Below are 21,224 nucleotides of genomic sequence, written 5' to 3'. Positions count from 1 at the left end.
TTGCTGGTTTTACGTTGGCCCCTGGATCCATTCCTTTTGGATATGGTTGGTCTTGTTGCTGTTCTAGGTGCAAATTTTTTACAGTAGTCAAGTAACCATCAACTTTATAGCAGCATGACCAGAGTAATTCTGTCCTGACTGATGATTTTAATGGTCATTATGTAAAAATCCCCCTTTGTGGTAGAATTTCAGAGTGTTGGTTGCGTGGTTCATTTTAATAATGTGGGTACATATATTGAAATTTGTTAAATAACAATCACCGGTTAATATATAAAATGCAGGCCCTAATCTGTACGTATTTTCAGAATGCTGGTTTCCTACTTTTTAATTTCTTCAAATCTTTTGGGTTTCTAATACCATGACGGGAATGGACCCCTTTGTGTTAAGTCAAAATACGATTAAAGTTCATGAAATTAGTATTCTTTCAATCTTTGATGTCAGCCAAATGTGCTCTTCGCAGCACCTGCAATGTGCCCAGTAATGACTCCTTTTGCAGTTTGTATGGGGTTACATGGATTGGTAGCATATCTAAATATGATTATAGATTCTTTTTTTATAAGACCCTGTTGCTTCTATTACTATTGGAACTGTCTGGGTATCTTTCTTCCATATTGCTCTTGTTTCTGCCTGCAAATTCTGATATTTTATGACTCTCTCTCTCTGTACCCAAGACATTGGAGTCACTGGGTGTGGAGATTTTAATGAGCAATGCTACTCTTGTCTTCTTTTCTTAGACCACTATATCTGGTTTTCTAGCATCTGTCTTTTGAACTGTTGGTAATTGGTGATCCCATGTGATGTAGACTTCATTTTCTATGATACTTTGTGACTCATGTTTCCAGTGTTTTTCAGCCACTTCAGTACCATGATGTTTGTACAATCCCCAGTACAACAGTCTTGCCACATTATTATGCTTTTCAGTATACAGTCCTTCTGCCATTAGTATGTCGCAACCAGCAACGAGGTGTGCAACTGTTTCAAATTCGGTTTTACAAAACCTATATTTGTCTGTTTCTCCCACATGTTCAATGGACTTTGTAAACCAATGTGTGCGCAGCACACTATCTTGGGCCGCCAATGTTAACCTTTCATCTCTTGGTTTGAATTCTCCTCTCCTTAACCATTCCTGCATTCATTCCTGATCAACATGAGGTTCTTCCAGAAGTTTTCTATACTTGCAACTATATTTATGCTTCTTCCACATTTCTTTCCTTCTCATCTGGTCCTTCACCTTATATTCTTTCTTTTGTTTTTTTGGCACATTCACTTGCTGCCTGATTTTTATCTACTTCTGGTTTGATTTCCATTCCTGCTTGATGCCAATATGCTTCTGCTAAATTAAGCAGCGAAGTCACCTTAGATTTGTTCTCCTCATGTTTCAAAGCTTTCACTACATTTGGGTCTTGTGAGGTCAACAGATATGTGTGGAGTCCCACAATTGCAGATCTACACATGTAATCAGTTTCAAGGAGGCCCATCCCTCGTTCGGAACAGGGAATATGTAATCATGGTATACATTGATTTTTATAAATCATTTGGTGAACATGAAGCATCCTTCTTGTTTTCCTATCTAATCTATCCAGCACGTTTTGGGGCCAGTCAGTCACTTTAAAACTGTAAGTTAGGACAGGAAGAGCAAATTGGTCTATAGCTTGGATTTTGTCCCTAGATGTCAACGCTGTTTTAAGAATTAATTGAAATCTTCTAAAGTATTCCTTACTAAGTTTTGATCGCATTTGTTCATGTTTTATTGTTGATCCTTCATTAATTCCCAAATATTTGTACACTCCCTCTTGCTCAAGTCCTTTTATATCACATTCTTTCCCAAACTGATGTTTCCCTGGTGCTGCAGTTTTCCTGCTTTAAAGGTTGCTTTTGCACACTTATCAAGACCAAATGACATTCTTATGTCATCTGAAAAAGTTTTGACAACCTGCAGCTGTGCTTTCACTTCCTGATCTGATGAGCTACACAGTTTTAAATCATCGACAGAGAAGATGAGAAGCCTTTACACTTTGTTGTTTTTAGGTGCTAAATTGTCGCCATAGCCTAAGCTGTTAAGTAAACAGCTTAATGGGTTAAATGGCAAGGCAGAATAGCAATGATGACAGAGAGTCACCCTGGAATATACCTGAAATTTTCTTACCTCTTAAAATGAGATGATATCTTTGCAGAATACCTTGTGATAGGGTGATTCCCAAACAACCTCTGAAATGGACTTTTTGAAGATTTACATATGTCAGAGCTCTTTAGCTTAGGGCTCTTTGCAGTGGACCTGGTGAATCTAAAATAGTATTGAAAGATGGGAAAAAGACAAGTGTCTGTTCAACAGGAGGTGCATACAGTTCATAACTAGCGACTGTGACCAAACTTGTCAGTATCATACTGTATCTGCTGGGTAGGTGAGGTATGCACAATTCATAACTGCCAATTGTGGCCAAACTAGTCAGTATCATACAGTATCTGCTGGGTAGTTGAGGTACGCACAGTTCATAACTAGCAATTGTGAAACTAGCCAGTACCACACAGGATCTGCTAGGGAGTTGAGGTACGCACAATTCATAACTAACAATTGTGACCAAACTAGTCAGCATCATACAGGATCTGCTGGGAAGTTGAGGTACGCACAATTCATAACTAGCAGTTGTGACCAAACTAGTCAGCATCATACAGGATCTGCTGCATAGTTCAATAAAAGACTCATTTGACATGTCTTGTATCAGCAAGCTAGCAGATCTCAAACCTGACATTTTTACTGCAATGTATTGCTGGATTATGTTGTGCAGTCTATATCCACACCATCTTCCATGGTATGCAACTACAGGATAATACTTTGTTACTAAAACACAGTTGTTTAATGTCAAGCTGTAGCGTTGCTGATTAAATTACATGGTATATTTACTGATATTGTCGATAGATTGTTTTTCTCCCTTTAAGTGCTCAGGCTGGTTGTTGCTGCTTCTGGAGATGCATAAAATGTTGCACAGAAGAGAAGAGCCCAAATTAAAATGCATCATCTTCCGACAAAGTCAGGAAACAAACTGCTGTGTAACTCAGCCTTACCTAAGGATCACACAGTGGGCAAAGAAATGCAATTACCTCAAACTTGTCAGTCTGTATCACACAGTGGGCAAAGAAAATGCAATTACCTCAAACTTGTCAGTCTGTGAATCAAACGTTTTTAGCATTGTCATTAGCATCAAGTTAATGATGCACAATCCTGATAACTTTGATTTGGTAGTTTTGTTTTAACTTCAGTGTCCTCTGCCATACAGATAAATATTAATATGGATGTACATGTTCATTAGTTGCAGAGGGGAAAGGGAAGGAGGGAGAGAGGCAGACAGACAGATTGGAGACATTTGTATAAAAATAATTGTTAAACCAATTGAGTAAATGATTTCAAAATGATCCTTAACATGATTCTTTATTTGTAAATGTTATGTCTCTAAGACAAGAAGCTCAGTGGGTTCATTAATGTACTTTTCAGTTAGGAAAACAAAAAGTTTGTTTTTTTTTTGCCAATTTGTAGATTGTGTGAATGAACAGCAAACTTCTGTAGATTCAGCATATAAAATCCTTTCAGTATTGTTTGACAAACTGGGAGTAGAGTTAAAAGAATTTTATCTGCATGTCATCCCTGTGGTCGAGTGAATTTAAAGACATGCAGGTAGGTGTGTGCATGTGTGAGTGTGCCTTCTTTGAAGGTTGGGCGCCAGGCTGGCAACTCTACACTGTAAAAATTCACTGCCAATCATTAGCGGACCGGAGTTCCGCTGTGGAGACCCCTAACCGGGAATAGACAAAAGACAGTTTTTTTAGTGTATGAAAAGTTCACAGGTTCTTAAAAAAGAAATTGATAATGTAACAGCGTCCAGGCTGTAGTATGGCTAGGGGGGACAAAAGGAGCAGCTACCCTGGACACAAATTGTTACGGGGTGTAATCAGTATATGCTGATTGAGTGCAGTGCATTACCATCATTCAGAAATTAATGCCAATATTGCATTTGTTTTCAGAACTGAAGCACTTAGCAGCCTCTGTGTAGGATAAACAATTGTAGCAGCTACTTGCTGTAAAAATTTAAAAGGAAACAATTTTTTTTAAATAACTGAAGTGCTTTTTTTACACTTCATAACTGGTGTAAACTGTAGCAATGGCTTTCCGTAAGTGCTACAGTTTAACAGGAAAGGAAAGTATTTTTTTTAAATAGCTGAAACACTTTAGCTCTCTATATGTTTGTAGCATAGAGTTTTGCAACTTTTTGCTACAAATATAGCAACCAGTTGCTAGAGTTTAAAAGGCAAGAAGAGCTTTTATTAATTAATTTATTTTTTAACTGAAGTGCATGTGGCATAAACTGTAGCTACTGATTGCTATAAATATAACAATCAGTCCTTATAATTTTAAAAGGAAAGATGATGACTTATTTTTGTTACTCAGCTTTGCAGTGTGGGTTTCCAGACTGAGGGACAGCACAAGATGCCACAATAGTTAACTATATGTCTACCTCCAGGGGTCTTAATTATGATATTTTTTTAATCTGCAGACAAAAAGAGTTGGTTTCACTCTAGCCAGAATAAATCACAAGTTGTAGGTTCAAGGAAACAGAATTTCCATTCTGTCCACTCACTTACACGATGGTACCAATTGCAATTATTTGGCAACATCCCTGGTAAAGGAACATAAACATTTTCTTAGTAATGCCTGCCAAACATAAGGTGTAGGAAGGAAATATCATTGTCTTTTTAATTGTACAAGAAGTGGCAGCCATTATCAAAATACTTGATCTTTTTACCTTTTTTTACTAAAGTTTTATTTGTGGTGCTTTGGTGTGGTAGTCTTCATAGCTGAGAATTTTCCAGAAGGTTAGACCCCAAATAATTGACTGTTTTGAGGTACGTTTGCTGTTTTTGTATACAGGTGCATCTGTCACCAAAATATTTCAGCATTTTTTTTCATGAAACTTTCAGTGTATGTTACTGCATAATTTTTTTGTAAAACTTCCATAAATAAGCCCCTGGTCTCAAAGGAATAGGACCTGCTGCATGCTGCATTTAATGAAATAAAAAAACGTTAATGTTATTTTTATGCCATAACATTTAAACAGAATTAAAAAATTGTGTTTATTCAGTGTTCAGCGGTTGGCCCTGGACCTCACCAGAGATCCCTATTGGCTGCTCTCAAACTGAACAAGGTCCAGTAAACCTTTTCCTGCATTCCATAAGTCAGTTTGTTTTTAAACATCTCAGTAATATCTACCTGTCTAATCCCCAGAAGCAAGGAATTCTGTTGTATAAGCTGAAAGTGATTATTACTTAATTTTGTACACATCACCTTTATGTTCACAAAGTGCTGTTTATTTCTAGTACACGTTATGTTGTAACCCTTAATTCCCATTAACCAAAAAGATCTGGGTTTTTCAAACTTTAGTAGCTCCAAATCAGATCTCCCCTTATCTGTAGTAAAGAGAGAATAAAGCATGTCTTCTAAGTCTAGCTAATAGTCAGCTTTCATTCACCTGCCATTCAAAACTCGATTCCTAAATCTTCATAAGCCAAGTTTTCCCTAATGATATTGCCCATACTATATGGATATGCTAAATTATGTTTACCTATGTGCAGCGCCTTACATCCTGGTCTTATTAAAGTGCATACTGTTGAGACTGAGCCCATTCATGTAGAGTCTAAATAAAGTTGAATTTCAAGTTGATCCTTTGTTGTTAATTGTAGTGACCACCCTGGCACTTATCCACAGGTAGAAAAGGAGACGTGAATATTTGTAAAACAAAAAGCCCAAAACTTGAGCCTTGAAGATCTCCAGAAATACTTAGTCTCTACACCTCAAGTTTATAACATTACATGTGTATGTTTTTTGTAGATTACACACACACACGCGCGCACAGACTTCCGTACATCCTTAACCCCCTTTACCCATTTTTGCACATGGGGTCATGGTGTCACTTCAGCAGTAACAGTCATCTCGAGGCAAGGTTTACACTGCTGGGTGGTTACCCCCGCTGCAGTAGTTCATCTGTACCACTCACTCGTGCACACGGGCAATTTAGTGTGTCCAATCCACCTACTGCTACTGCATGTCTTTGGAATGTGGGAGGAAACACAGGTGACTGCAGGGAGGACATGCATACTCCACACAGAAGGCACCCCAGCTGCGAATCAAACCGGAGAACCTTTCGCTGTGAGGTGGCAACGCTAACTGCTGCACCACTGTGGCTGCCCTATATATATATATATATATATATATATATATATATATATATATATTTTTTTTTTATGTATTCTAAGGTGAGTGGAAAGCTACACAGTTGATTTTGAGGGGCTGCTTGGCAAATGCTGCAGTTTAAAATTTTAATTTCAAAATGGTATTCTGGCCTGAATTTGATCCCTCTTTCACATAACAATGACAAGTACCTCTCTACTGCTTAAAGGCATTCTTCTGAAATTTTCAGTGCAGGACTGCTAGACTGTTGGTTCAACAGCTTTATAATGCTTCATGTATGACCTAAGAGGAATTAGGGGAAAAAAACAATATAGTTTCAAGTATATTCATGCCTGTCATAACATAAAAATGTATATTTGCTATAATATATAAAATGACAGAAAATATTAATTTTGCTTTGGAAAGGGTTTATTTTTGTTTCATGTTTTATAAGAATAGAGTAATAATGTGATTCACGTATATATTGTCAGTACCAAAAATGCAAATTGTACGTGTTATGAACCTAATGGCAAAAAAAAACAGAGCATCCTTATGGCTTTATACTACTACTGGTGGTGCTTTTCAATACAGGACCACATCGCTGAAACCATGCACAGCATTACACCAAATTTCTGACAGTAATATGTTATATCCCATAGGTACATGATATGCTTTGCGCTATTGATTCTACACGCACACACCCATATCTTTATCGTCATTTAATTTACATGACTACAAGCAAATATAAGTTGATGGGGCAGCTGTAATTACAGTGAGAAAAACAACTGCGTTGTTCAGAAGAAATATTTAAGATTTTTGTTTCATATTTAATGACTACTTAATAAAATGTGTTTTAAGCAATTACTCTGTTCAGTATTGTGAGAGGTTGTTCACAACACCTCCAGTGGAACGTAAAGCAAAAGTTCCAACTGGGACCATGAAGGCCTATGAACCCTTGCATTTGGTACCTATATATGAAAGGCCAGACATCAGCACCCCTTTGAAATTTCATTTTGAATCATTCAGACAATAAAAAGAAGTGACCAGTAATACAAATTTAACTTAGACTGCCATCCTGCACCAAGGGATCTAACTGTATGTCACTCCTGATTTAAAAGTCAGTATATTGCCTTGAGCAGTACATGTAGTTCAAGGTCTTCCTTTATATATAGCAACAGAAGTCCTGCCTTATCTGATGGCTTATTTGTGTTACTTCTTATGTAATGATAATGCAGTAAAGTCTTATTTTAGATATGGGCTATATACTCAGACCTAATAGAAATGAAATATATTGCAACCTTTCACTTTTTACTGACCATCTAGGCATAGTGGTATGAGTCTGCATACAAGGCGTACATCTCTGAAACAGTTTAAAAAATTCTAGTAGAATATTTGGATAAAAAATCTGGATATTCTGTTATAAACAGTAGTTTGATTGTGCTTTTAAGTGTAGAGATAACAAAAATAGCAGCTTTATCTCCTTTTTGAAGAGATATTGCCCCAGTGACATGTACCTCTTTTGAGGGATTGCACTCCTTTGTGTGTGTGTGTGTGTGTGTGTGTGTGTGTGTGTGTGTGTGTGTGTGTGTGTGTGTGTGTGTGTGTGTGTGTGTATGTGTGTGTGTCACTCACACGTGTAATAGCCATGGTAATATACTTCAGCTTACCGCTTTCAGCACCAAACACTGCCTCATGTAAACAATATCACTGATTATTTGGGTTATCTTATTGAAGAGGCATTACAGTGAATGCCTCTTCATCGAACCCTAAAGAACAAACCGCCAGTTACACAAACAGCTGATTCAGAGATTCTTTTGCTATGGAAAAAAATCACTGATCATCCAGAAACGAATCCCCCACACCCCCCCTAACTTAAATATACCAACTCTGAGATTGCACTACAGTGGGGGAAAGAGGCAAATGCACGCTGAATGACCAAGTGATTTTTTTTTCCCTAGGAATAATATCGCTGAATCTGCCATTCATGTAACTGGTGGTTCACTCGGGTCGATGAAGAGGCATTCGCTGTAATGCCTCTTCGATAAGATAATATAGACCCGATTATTTGTGATTATCATACTGTCCTTCACTTTCACATATACACTGCACCATAAAAAAAATCAGTTTTCTGTGTACACATGTATTCATTGAAAGATAAGTGAAATATGTAATGGTTACAGTGGTGTATTTCACCTTGTTAGTCTCAGACGTGCATACGTACTGCCCTCTTTCCCAGCAAGCCTCATCAGTGAGCAGTCATGAAACTTCTCTTTCATTCTTGGTGTACCACCTTATTCTTGTCCCACAAAAGAGACACATTTTCTGTGCACTACTTTGATGATAGTATGATAGTGAAACAGTGAATGACCACAGGAATGTATTTTGGCTTGGTGCTTTCTGTTTTATGTGTTTATGGAAACTTGCAATAATGGCTTTTGCAAACACATTTTCTGAACACATAAAAACAGTGATTTGCTTTAAGTTGTACTGTGAGTGCCCATTTATTTTTCTTCACCTTGCTTTAAAAAATGTTTTTGTTTCTTTGAGGAGGGGGTTTATTACAGCTGGGTGTGAGGTCTTGAAGTATTACACAAAGGTTTCAACAATACAGGTCTCATAAGTATGTGTTTACTGGACTGCAACATCAGAAGAAGTTGCAGTGATTTCTGGTTGCTAACATTTGTCAATTTTTATAGAAGCTGTAATTGGATTACTAAGACAGAAATAACTTCTGGGAAGAAACCCTGTTTACTTTTTATTTTTGGTGTTACCTGCACTTCTGACTTTCCATCATTCCTTCTTATATAGCCTGTTTGTCCCTTTGTGGAAGGTAAGATCTGGGAAGGAGTGGAAGATAAGACTGAATGAGGAAGAAACCTTACTTTCAGTGGCCCTCCGTATGTGTATCAACATATGCACGCAGGCACATGCATCTCTGCATGACCACTGAGTGTTTCCCTGCTCCTCCATTTATTTTTGGCATACATATCAGGAGGAATATTCTGCTCCACCCACTTATTGCCAGAACATCCAGATACTGCCCTAGAAGAGCTGCCATGCTTTATATAGTTGGGTCAGGGGATTTTAATTCTTGCTTTTGATGATGCAGGCTCATGTAATACGGATCTTTCAGAAATTCAAATGTTAAAGAACAGAAAAATGGGGTGCTACAGTATTTTTTGGGGTAAAGGTAGTTTATAGACTACCAAATAAGTATAGAGAGAGTATCATTATATCAGATATGATAAGTGATTGGGTAATATAAAATATGCAGTGATAGTAAGGGACTTTAATATGACAAGTGCAAAATGAAATAAAGCTGATAATACAGATGGAAAACGAAAGTTAATTACTGGCCTTGTCAGCTCAGTACCAAAGGTCCATACTATCAGTGATACTTTCAGAAGGAAAAAAAGATCAGTAGATTGCTGGGTGACAGAGGTGTTAGCAAATAGTGATTGTGCAACTCTTATTTTCAGTAGTATCTGATGTTGGTTGAAGTAAAAATAGTTGTAATGTCAGATATTTAAGAAGATGGTCTTTGTGAAAATAATGATACATTTACAATATCAAAATAAGCTACTAAAGACTGGAACACCTACGGAGGAGTGGAGAGTACTGTACTGGTACTACCAATATGCTTGATTTTTGCTAGATGAGTGGCTACTTTGAATATCTTAACTATTAGTTAAGATGGTTTCTCTGACTTAGTCTTTCTAAAAAGAGAAAATGTGACTTTGGCAGGCATTTCTTTTCACTTTTTTCTTTAATGTTGTGGCATCTTATAGTACTTCTTCAGTCATGAGGAGAATATGACAGAAACTACAATGAGAAAAACACTTAAACCAGTTTCAGCTCTAACCTCAGTTTTGGATTCTGATTCTAAACTACCATGTCCAGATCTTTTTACATAACTTTTACCAGCCTCAGTGTCTACTGGCTGTAAGATCTTAATTCAGGGCAAACGTTTTTAGTTTGTTTCCCTTGCAGACTTGGATTGGTGATTTATGCAGTGGTGGTGCTGCGGTAGCGTTATCGCCTCACAGTTAGACGTTGCACGTTCGACTCTCAGAGCGTCTTCTGTGTGTCGACATGCATGAATGGGCATTCCTTCATTGAAAGTTGTGCGTTAGGCCCGGCAAGCCAGGACGTAAAAATCTACTGCCTGTCATTAGTGGACCGGAGTTCCGCTGTGGTGACCCCTAACCGGGAAAAGCCGAAAGACAGTTACAAAGTAAGAATGGGAGCCATTTGAAAACTTTAACATTCTTCCACTTCTGATATTACAGTTAAGGGTGCATCACCCACTGACAATTTACCCATGCAAGGGGTAAATCAGAATGAAATTTGAACAAAAAAGCAAATACAAATGCCTTTTCTGTCCAGTCTAATGGGCCATATAATTCTTATTAAGGATCTGCATCAAAAATCCCATTCTCTCCTTATTGCTTGAATTTACCACTGCTTTATCATCCCTTTCAGATTTGAATTATAACCTTCTGCTTGTGTTATGTATATGAGCCCTAATTGTGTAGCTGTATAATATCTCTTCATATCAGGTAATTATGTGCCATCTTATTCTGTTTGAAAGGTCAACTTGTCCCACTTAACCCTTGCCCTGTACCTTCCCAGATAAAGTCCTTCAGCTCTTTATTAATTACTGTTCATTGCTTCTCTTATGATTTAGAAAATATGCCTAAATGTGTAGAAAACATTTTCATTGCTTGTATCTTACCATCCATATCCATAAAGAAGAGCTTCCAGTTTTTGTATCATCTTTTGTTTCGTCTCTTCCCACATGTCCTTCACTGCCATAACAGAAGCATTTTTAATCCGTACTCCTAGATACTTACTTTAATTGTGTCCCCATAAATATGGATATTGCTGAGCTATTTCATGCATGGGTACATGTTATGGCTATAATATTTGGGGGTTTTTCAATAATTTTATATCTCAAAAGACTCGAAAATGTCTCAAAATGTTCAGTAACACCAAGGTGTCATTTTCTGGATTTATCGGGTACAAAACAATATCATTTGCTAATAAAGACAGCTTTTCTTGATCACCATACCATTTATATCCTTGCATTTCTGAGTCCTTTGTTTTCTTTACCAGTGGCTCTCAGTATAAAGCAAATAACAAAGGAGAACGGGTATACCCCTGCCTGGTTCCTCTGTTCAGACACAACTATCAAAGAGGAATGCTCCCATTTTTATTCTTGCCTCTGATCCTTCATATAGCCTGTTAATTAACTTTATTTTTGTAGCAAGGAATGCATATGCTTCTGTTGGCCTACTCATAAAATCTCAGGTTAGTCTGTTGAATGCTTTCTCTGCAGCAAGACCCACCGCTAACAACAATGGTATTTTCTTACATTCTGCTTCTGTGTGGATCGTCATCGTTCTATTTTTTTTTTGTTTTGTCTTTCAGCTTTTTCCCGGTAAGGGGTCGCCACAGCGGAACTCCGGTCCACTAATGATTGGCAGTAGATTTTTATGCAACGCCGAGGTGCCAGCTCGATGCCCAACCTTCAACGAAGGCATGCCCATTTATGCATACATGTCTTTCGAACGCTACCCAGCCACGGGGAGGACATGCAGACTCCACACAGAAGGCACTCCCAAGCCAGGCTGAGAATCGAATGGGAAAACCTCTTGCTGTGAGGTAACAATGCTACCCCTGTACCACCACGGAATGCCAATGTTGTCAAATGTTTGTCTCCCCTCCACAATACTACATTGATCCATGTCTATCAATTTTGGCAACACCCCAGTAATTCTTTTAGCTGTTATAGACATAAACAGTTTGTAATCATGGTTTAAAATTGAAATGGATCAATATGAAGCTGGATCTGATGGGTCTTTACTGCCTTTAGGTGTTAGAGCCACCAAAACTTTCTTCAAGATGGTGGTGCTTCCCTTCCTTTTGAAATACTGTTAAACAAAACTTTCTAGATTTTTATCACTTTCTTCCCTCCTAACTTCCAAATTTCTGTAGGAGTATCATCTGTCCTAGAGAGTTTCCTGAAGGTTAAGTATACACCACCATTTTTTTTTCATTTCCTACTGTCGTAACTGTTAGTTATTGAGCCTCATCAACCTCTAACTTTGGCATAATTAAGACTTCCATAAATATTTCCATTTCTGCTCTTCCTTTTATTCCATGTTTCTCTGCTTTATACATACTTTCATAAAATGTCCTAAATATCTCTATAGGATCTCTGGTTATTTTTCTTGTTACAGGCAAACTAAGTTTGGTGTCAACCCTTTCTGCTGCCTAAGTCATTGTGCTAAAAGTTGTTGTGCTCTGGAGTTATTGTCAAAATTAGTTGCATAACAGCAATTTTTCTAAATTCATGCATATTATCCAGATACTACCTTATTTCCTGTTTAGCACTCCGCATTTGTGCCTCTTGTTCTCTGAGATTCCCTTTATTTTGCAATACTTTAACCTTTAACAGCCCCTCTAAGTAATTCCTATTACTTCGTGACCATGTCTGTTTCTCTTTCACTTCTATTTTGCTTTTAAACTCCATTTATCCCACTTACTAGCTATAATGTATGAAGATATTTCTATTTTCCTTAATAAATTTTGAATAATTTCCATTACCCATTCCTTAAATTCCTCTCTTTTTAACATGTAGGTGGGAAAGCGCCAGTATCTGATCTTTACTTTATTACCCTGCATTTTATTGTGTGTTTTATTGGTGCATGATGTGAAATAGTTTTTGGATGTACTGTGAAATTTAACTTTTATCATGTCTAGGCTGGTTATTTTATCTTGAGGAATAATATGTAAATTCTGTCCAAGTTCTTGCCACTGAATTCACATCTTCAATACCAAATATGTTCATAACTTTTTTCAGGAACTCTACCTTCTTTTGTTATTTTTATACTTCTAGGTTCCCCATTATATCCTTACTATTGCAAATGAAGCTCCAGCCCCTCACCAATAAGTAATATTCCCTGCTGAAAGCTGACTATTTCACCTCAAATTTTCTTAAGCTTCATAAAAGCAGATCTGAAGTGGTTGTTTTCATTTGCTCTTCAGCCTGTGGGACTTGGATCTGGCACAGCTACATTTTCTAGCGTCAGATCCAAGCTCCTCCCCTACCCATAATGCCCCCATCTCCCTCCTCCCCTCAGATCTCGTTTGCTGTGCATCTAGCTGGCATCTTTGTCCATTGCTCTAGGTTCCTGGCGAGTAATTGTTTGAAAATTTTTGTCTTTTTCTATTTCCTTCTGTATCTTTTCTTAAACTCTTGTTTCTTTAGTGTACCCCTACCCTTGCGCTCAGGCGTCGGTCTTCCTTATCTGTAAATCTTTTGCCAACATGGGGGGGGGGGGCTGTCCAATAACCCAACCTGGCCGAGTCTATGTTTCTGGAGGTGTTTGGCACAGGACCCACTACATCATCCTGGGTGTCGCCTCCTGTGGATCCACTACTGGATTTAGTGAAATCTCTGGCATGGAAGGACCTCAACAGAGTGAAGCCAAATCCCAAACACCCCGATAGTGTTTTAAGTGTGCCATCAGACAAACAGCACTGTTCTAAGGGGTCCCCAGTTGATGCCATGGTGGCAGCAGTGGCCACCAAGAAAGAGCTCACTCAGGAGAGCTCTACGGTCCATCCACCAGACTGAGAGTCACAGGCCAAGGACAATTTTGGAAAGCGGGTCTTCACTTCAGCCACATTTGTTGTATGTGCATTGAACTATATGGCACATGTGATCAGACTTCAGCAAGACATGGTCAGGAAGGTGGCTGAATCTTCCCCAGGGTCCATGTCACTGGAGGAGCGGAAGGTGTTCTCTTCCTGTATGGCCACCCTCACTTCAGTTTTCAGTACCTCTGTGTGACTCCTGTCCCACGCTACCGAAGGTACTGCTAGAGCAACTGGTACAGGTGTTGCCATCAGGCATCATCCCTGGCTCCAGATTTGTGCATTCTTGGAGCCCTTCAAGGCATCCTTAACTAGTGCCCTATGTGATGGCTCCACTCTTTTTGGAAAGATCTTAAGAGACATGTTGGTTTAAAGCAAGAAAGATGGGAAGACCTTGTTTGCCATTGGGATCCGCTTCTCAACCCCTGAACGATCTTTTTCCCCGGAATCAGCGAGGGGCGAAGAAGATGTGGTTCCAGAAGTCTCAGAGCTCTTCCCATGATGCTCAAGATTCACCCTCCTCCGGCAGAGAGGGTCCCAGAAACCAGGGGTCTCCGGATTCTTTCCCAGACAGACCCACCAAGCAGCCCTGAAGGGCTGCCCGACTGCTCATCTCTAGGGGCAGTTGGGGGATGCCTTTCACTACACCCAGCAGCCTGGGAGTCAATTACAGATGATCACTGGGTGTTGCAAATCATATCCAGAGGATAGGCAGTTCCATTCATCCAAAGATCAAACCTTCCCAAACACCTGCCAGATGTTTCACCCTTGCAAAGGGAGGAAGCAGCACTGGAAATTTCCAAACTGCTAACAAGTCATCCAGCCCGTCCCCTGTCCCCTGACCAGTCCGGGTTAGGCATCTATTCCAGGTTCTTTTTAGTGCCAAAGAAGGCAGGGAACTTAAGACCCATTCTGGCACTTTCAATCCTATACCTGTTGTTGCCAAGATAAAGTTCCGGATGGTCACTCTCCAATCCATTCTTCTCTTTCTGCAGAAGAATGACTGGATGTGCTCACTGGACCTCCAGGATGCATACTATCATAGCAAAATGGACAGGCACTCTCTGAGGTTCCTCCAGGGCCAACCACTACCAGTTCAGAATGCTACCCTTTGGTCTCACCACTGCCCCCAGGGTGTTCACCAAAGTGATGGCAGTGGTGGTGGCGGCTCACCTGCGGCTGCAGGGATTCCAGGTCTTCCCCTACCTGAATGATTGGCTCCACTCCTCCTCCACCAGACATAGTCTCTACTAAGCCAGGGATCTCCTTCTCCAAATCTCCCATCAATTGGACATAACCATAAATCTCAACAAGTCCCTATTGGATCCGGTACAAACTCTGGACTTTATTGGAGCTCGGTTAGACACCGTTCAGAGCAAGGTTTTTCTGACCCCGAATAGACTTCAGTCCCTCAGACATCATGTGTTGTACATTGTTCAGACCCAATTTCACCCTCCAGAATCAGTTCTTCGGGCTTTGGGGTCTATCACGGCCATGATTACACTTCCACAGCTCATCTGCATATGAGTGTTCTCCAGTGAACTCTAGCGGTCCAGTCATCCTTACTCGATCTACCCTTATCCCATCCAATTTGCATGTCTCAAGTCTGCAGGGATTCACTTCGCTGGTGGCTACAATTCCCACATCTTCAAGGTTGTCCCTTTATCCTTTTCCCTGAGACCACAGTGACCATGGACGCCTCCCTAATTGGGAGGGGGGCATTGCATGGGAAGGACAGTCCAAGACACATGGTCTTCCCTGGAGACCAAACTGCATATCAGTCTCCTGGAGATGAGGGCAGTGCTACTGGCATTGCAAGCTCTCCATGCCCATCTTCCCTGAGGGATGATTGTTATCCAGACAGACAACATATCTGTAGTCTGGTATATCAACAAACGGGGGAACCAGGTCTTATCCCGTTTGTACAAAGCCATGAGATTGTGAGAGTGGGCGATCTCCACCGGCCAGTTTCTGGTGGCAGCGCACATTCTGGGGAGGTCCAGCAGACAGGCTCAGCAGATCTATTCTGATGCTTTCCAAGTGGTCTTTGAATCCTTCAGTAGCAGAACAGATCTTCCTAAAGTGGTGTCAGACTTGCTGCGATTTCTTTTCATCTCCTTTCAATGTGAAGTACTGTGAGTATTTCACAGTGAACCACCCTCCGTGGGAGACCCCAAAAGACACTGTGATTCATGCTTGGCCCCTTGGTCTTCTGTATGCTTAATCTCCACTTCCCCTGATCCCGAAGTTCATTCAGAAAACTTGCTGGCTGGGGAACTTAGTGATCCTCATTGCCCCCTTTTGGCCTCACCAAGTATGGTTCCCCTCTCTGTGGTCTCATGTAGTGTGTCCTCCTTGGACATTAGATCTGGTTCCGGATCTGATCTCGCATCCCTCAGGGATCACAAATCCAGATCTAGTCAATCTGAAGCTTACTGCTGCAGGTTCAGTGATAGCTAGGACTCCCGGGCTGTCTCCTCCGGTTAAGAAGAATTTGTGGTGGCTCACAAGTCGTCCACTAGTAAAGTTTACTTCAGTAAGTGGAAACGCTTCTTGATATGGGCAACCTAACGTGATCTGGATCCTTTTACTGCTCCAGTTCCCACTATTCTGCAATTTTTGACAGATGTATTTCATCAGGGTGTCAGTTTCTCTACGGTTAAGGTTTAGCTAGCAGCTATTTCCAGTTTTCATATAGGAGACAATTTGGCTTCCCTGGCTTTTTCTAAGCGTTGTAAAGCCTTTTCGAAAGGTACCTTTTTGCTTTGGCCTCCAATCAAGGACCCCTACACCACTTACAGTGGATTTACATTTCCTGTCTTGGAAGATGGCCTTTCTTGTACCTATTATTTAGGCCAAAAGAGTGTCGTAGATTCAGGCCTTATATATTAAGCCTCAGTATATGGTTTTCTACAAAGATAGGGTCATTAATCAGGTTATCAGTCTCCCTGTTTTCTTCCCCAATTTTCAGAATAAAGGAGAGCATAAATTACACTTGCTTAATGTTCATAGGCAGTTGCATTTTTATTTGCGAAAACATAAAAAACAGCAAAATTTCAAACCACATCAAGGAAACACGAAGTGTAACACCACTGCTGGGATATATATTTGTTTTATTACATCCGTTGTGGTATCTCGGCTTCTCGCCTTCTGTTGGAACACTTTTAATCTCCAAATATGTGCCTATATATACATATTCTTTCCATCAATAATTCAATTTAATTATACAATAAAATAATTAATTAGTTAATTAAATGCCATACTACAAAGCCAGCCTAAGTTCAAACAGACTGAGAAAAATGCTTTTAAAGTCACAGTCATTAACTTCTATAAAATGCAGTTTCATTCAATCAATGACTAATAAATATATATGCATCATTCATCATTAATACTGCAGTTTCATGAACATTTTAGTTATTTTAAATATCCCCAACATTAAATACATCCAATATTAAATGACTCACTAATATAAAACTGCATTCTTCATTCAGTGTGCGTGTATTTTAATATATGACAAAATCTAAGCCTTCTAAACCTAGTCTATAAACTAAATTTTAATTCAACAACTTTATGAATTCTTTGATTTAATTTTATACATTTTCATACTCTTACTAAGTTATTTTAAATATTCAAATGATTTTCCAAATTAATTCCCTGAGGATATAAAGTATGAAAATTAATAATCATACAATTCTCTAGTCTGTTTAACTGCTTTTTGAAATCCCCATCTCTGAAAGTCCGACGTGCCAAAATACTAAAAAATAAACAATTGTCCAACCCCTGATGTTTGTACAAGAAGTGCATGGCAACTGGAATCTCAGTTTTTGCCTTCTTACATCCCCTAAATGCTCCATAATTCGTACTTTAGCCTTCCTGGTGGTTTGATCAGTGTACCAGGAAGTTGGGTCACAGTCACAACCTATAATATAAATAATTCCATAGCTGTCACAATTATAATACAATTTACCATTAATCTTTGTGCCATCCAAATTTTTTATTCGATTACATACTGAACATCTTCCACAGCAATAGGTTCCAGCCTTTTTACCTATTGTATCTAAATATTTTGGTTTTAAACCTTTCCTATTCAACAATTCTTTTAAATTACTGTCCCTGCCATAAGAAAATACTATATGCTTAGAAAATAAGAAACCAATGGTTTGAACTTTTATTTGCACAGAACAAAGTACTTTTGCAAGCCGGATTAACTTTTTGTTTCTTTTGCTAAGCCTTTCCTAGGGAAACCAGTGTCAAAGGTGACTATCATTCATTGGATCTCCCAGTGTATAGTTCGAGCATGTACAGCCAAAGGCTTATCTCCTCCAGGTCAAATTAAGGTGTGTTCTACTAGGTCTGTGGCTACTTTAGTGGCCTTATGGTCTAGAGTTTCCTTGGATGATATTTGCTTGATTACTTGGGCATGTTCACACACATTTATTTTCCATTATAAGTTGGATCTCCTGTGCAGAGGCAGGGCATCCTTTGGCTCCACTATGCTTCAGAATATTGTTCCATGAGAACCTCCCAGGGTCTTGTGGTAGCCGGGACTCTGTCCCACAAGCTGAAGAGCAAATGAAAACAACAACTTCAGATAAAGAAGTTATGTACTCACCATAACATTCCATCTGACTTGTTGCTTTTCATTTGTCTTCAGCCATCACTACCTCCTTCTCCCTGCCTTTTGTGGGTTGTGTGTGTTGCATTGGGTGGATAAGACATAACCTTTTTCTGAAAAGCCTGTGTCTCCCCTATGGGGTTTCCAAGTTAATAATTCTAATGTGTTAGGTTTATGGTTAGGCCAAAGTGTTATGGTCGGCAGCAAGCTTGATCTGAAAGTAGGTGGGAGATGGGGGCATTATGGGTATTTGAGCTTGGAGTTCTGATCCGATACTAGAAAATGTGGCCGTGTTGGATCCATGCCAGATCCGAGTCCCACAGATTGAAGACAAATGAAAAGCAACATCTCAGATGGAACATTATGGTGAGTACATAAATTCTTTTTTTGGTGGGATGTATATGCCATTGTCCTTCCTTTCCAACAGCCCCTTACTACAACAGCTGTACTATTATTTTCCTTTTTTGTCTCTTCTGTCACTATTGGAGAACCTCTAGCAGTTAATATAATTACTGTCTTTTTCTTTTGTGCCTGATGTTCTGTGTGATGTACACCCTGAAATGCTTTTTTTAAATTCACATGCTCATTTCTTTCCATATGTGTCTCCTGCAGCATTGCTAATTACAGTCAACATTTCTTAATATAATTCAGTACTATTTCCTTTTTGTCTATAACTGTAAGGTCATTTACATTCCAAGATAATGTGAATAGAATCTCTCTTCTCTAACTGTATAGCTACAATCTGGAATACCTTACCTCCCAGTATAATATCCACCACAATCTCAGCTCAATTTAAACCTTTACTAAAAACGCACCTATCCAAAAACTGGGTATGTCCATGTAGGGCTCCTGACTAACCTACTTGTTCCTAATGCTGCTACTATATTGGATTCAATCTTACTAATTGTACTTACAAACATAAATGATATTCTAGTAATCTAGTACTATATTTAATTATGCCATATACCTTTCTTTAACTGTGTTCTACTATGTTTGTTGTATTCTATTTGTACCTGCATTGTATTAGTGTACTTTTACATGGAGCTTTTCACCCTGGGCTTCCACTGAAAAATGACTCATGTCCAGTCAGACTTTCCCAGTTAACAAATGTAAAATAAATAAAATAAATAAATAACTATATTTTAGGATAAAATGCTTTTATTCATAGCTATTATACTTGTCAGTTTTTTGAATGTTTATTTCCAACATTGGTGATACATGCACACAATAATGTTTGTCAGGCTTATCTTTTATGCAGTTGTTTCTTCTCATCTCCATTTGAGCCTGTGTTGCATTTTTCAGACCTTTTGCTTTTAATGAAAACCATTGATCATGAAACTAAATACATTTTCAAAACGCCATATCCCCTATTAACTTAGAACAAAAGCACAAAACTATGCTCATCTTTAAAAAAATGAAGTTTAATGCTCCAGATAAGAAACAGTTGCACCAAATTGACAGCCGTACCCACAGGCATTACCTAATCTTAAATTAAGGTTATCCATGTTAAAGAGCCTGTGTTCCCACCTACATCTATTGCTGCGCTTTGTTTTCTTATCTTCATTCCCCTCCCAGATGTGAAAAACAACTTGTATGCTTTTAGAAAACATTAACCTTTAGCGCTATGAAAAAGTACATTGGCTATAAAACTAAATTGTGCAGTATTCTATTAACTGCATTGAAAGTATTAATGCTGTTATCTCTTATTTACTTCTCAAAATTTCAGACTTTTATATTTCAGTGAAGTACTTGCCATTGTACCTTTAACTTTTTTATTTCCTTTAGCAAAGAATACTTAGAACTCTCAAGGTTAACTGCTTGCATCCGCAGACAGCTTGTCTCCAAATAGTAAATTTCACTTAAAAGAGAATGTACAGCTTCCTTTTGTAGCAAACATCTTGACTCCCACTGAACATTTGCCAATGGAAAACAACTGATGTCTTTGCAAATGGAAGAAACATGACATTTTCATGGCTTTTGTCATTTTGTTTTATTTTCAAAACCTACCTGCTTATAGCTTAAGCTAAGGTCATTAATGTACACACTCACCCTAGTAAAATTAAGAGACATTATCATAATTCTACATATAGTATAGTCAGTGCACTTTTACATTCCACCCCATCCCAGAAGTCCAAGATCACAGCATATTAACATTAAACTTGCTTTGGTCCAGATTTTCTTCTCTTGTAATTCGGTAAAGCCTATATTTATTACAACAAAAAAAAAGTACGTGTTTACTTCAGTATCTTTAACACATGCAACAGTATGTTAAAATACTTTCCACCTATTTACAATACACCATACTAGACACTATATAAAACTGCTTTACTATATATAGTAGTTTATATCCTGACATGTACTAATAAGAACAAACATTGTTTTACTTAGAGTTATGTTTTTTTCCCTTTTAGTGTCCTCCTAAACATTAATGAATGACATAAAGTGGGATATATGCTTTACCCACATGTTTAACAAAGTCAAAAATAGTTCAGTCTTTTTAGCCACTTTTTCTTGCAAACCATATTCATAGATGTGATTCATGCTTTGTAGTTGCCCATTTATTCACCAATTTCAGTGCTGCTTGTATTTTTATTGTTCATCTCACTCTCCCAACACCAGACTCTGGGTCAAGTTCAAGGTATTCCTGATTCTTCTAGTCAGCTCCTGTTCTTCTTTGTCAACAATTGTCAAAGTTTCTCCGTGAGCTTTATTGTCAGAAGAATGAGAAGC

At 38.6% G+C, this 21,224-nt stretch overlaps 1 protein-coding gene across 1 annotated transcript in view; it reads left to right on the top strand.

Annotated features, from left to right (window-relative positions):
* The window catches only part of TBCD (tubulin folding cofactor D), a 3,708,267-nt gene that overhangs the window by 2,537,797 nt on the left and 1,149,246 nt on the right, over positions 1–21,224 (top strand). The window lies entirely within an intron of this gene.

Source organism: Protopterus annectens, chromosome 4.part0, assembly GCF_019279795.1.
Source record: "Protopterus annectens isolate FY-2018-M chromosome 4.part0, PAN1.0, whole genome shotgun sequence".
NCBI lineage: Eukaryota > Metazoa > Chordata > Ceratodontiformes > Protopteridae > Protopterus > Protopterus annectens.
This window is presented reverse-complemented; position numbering and strand designations above follow the sequence as displayed.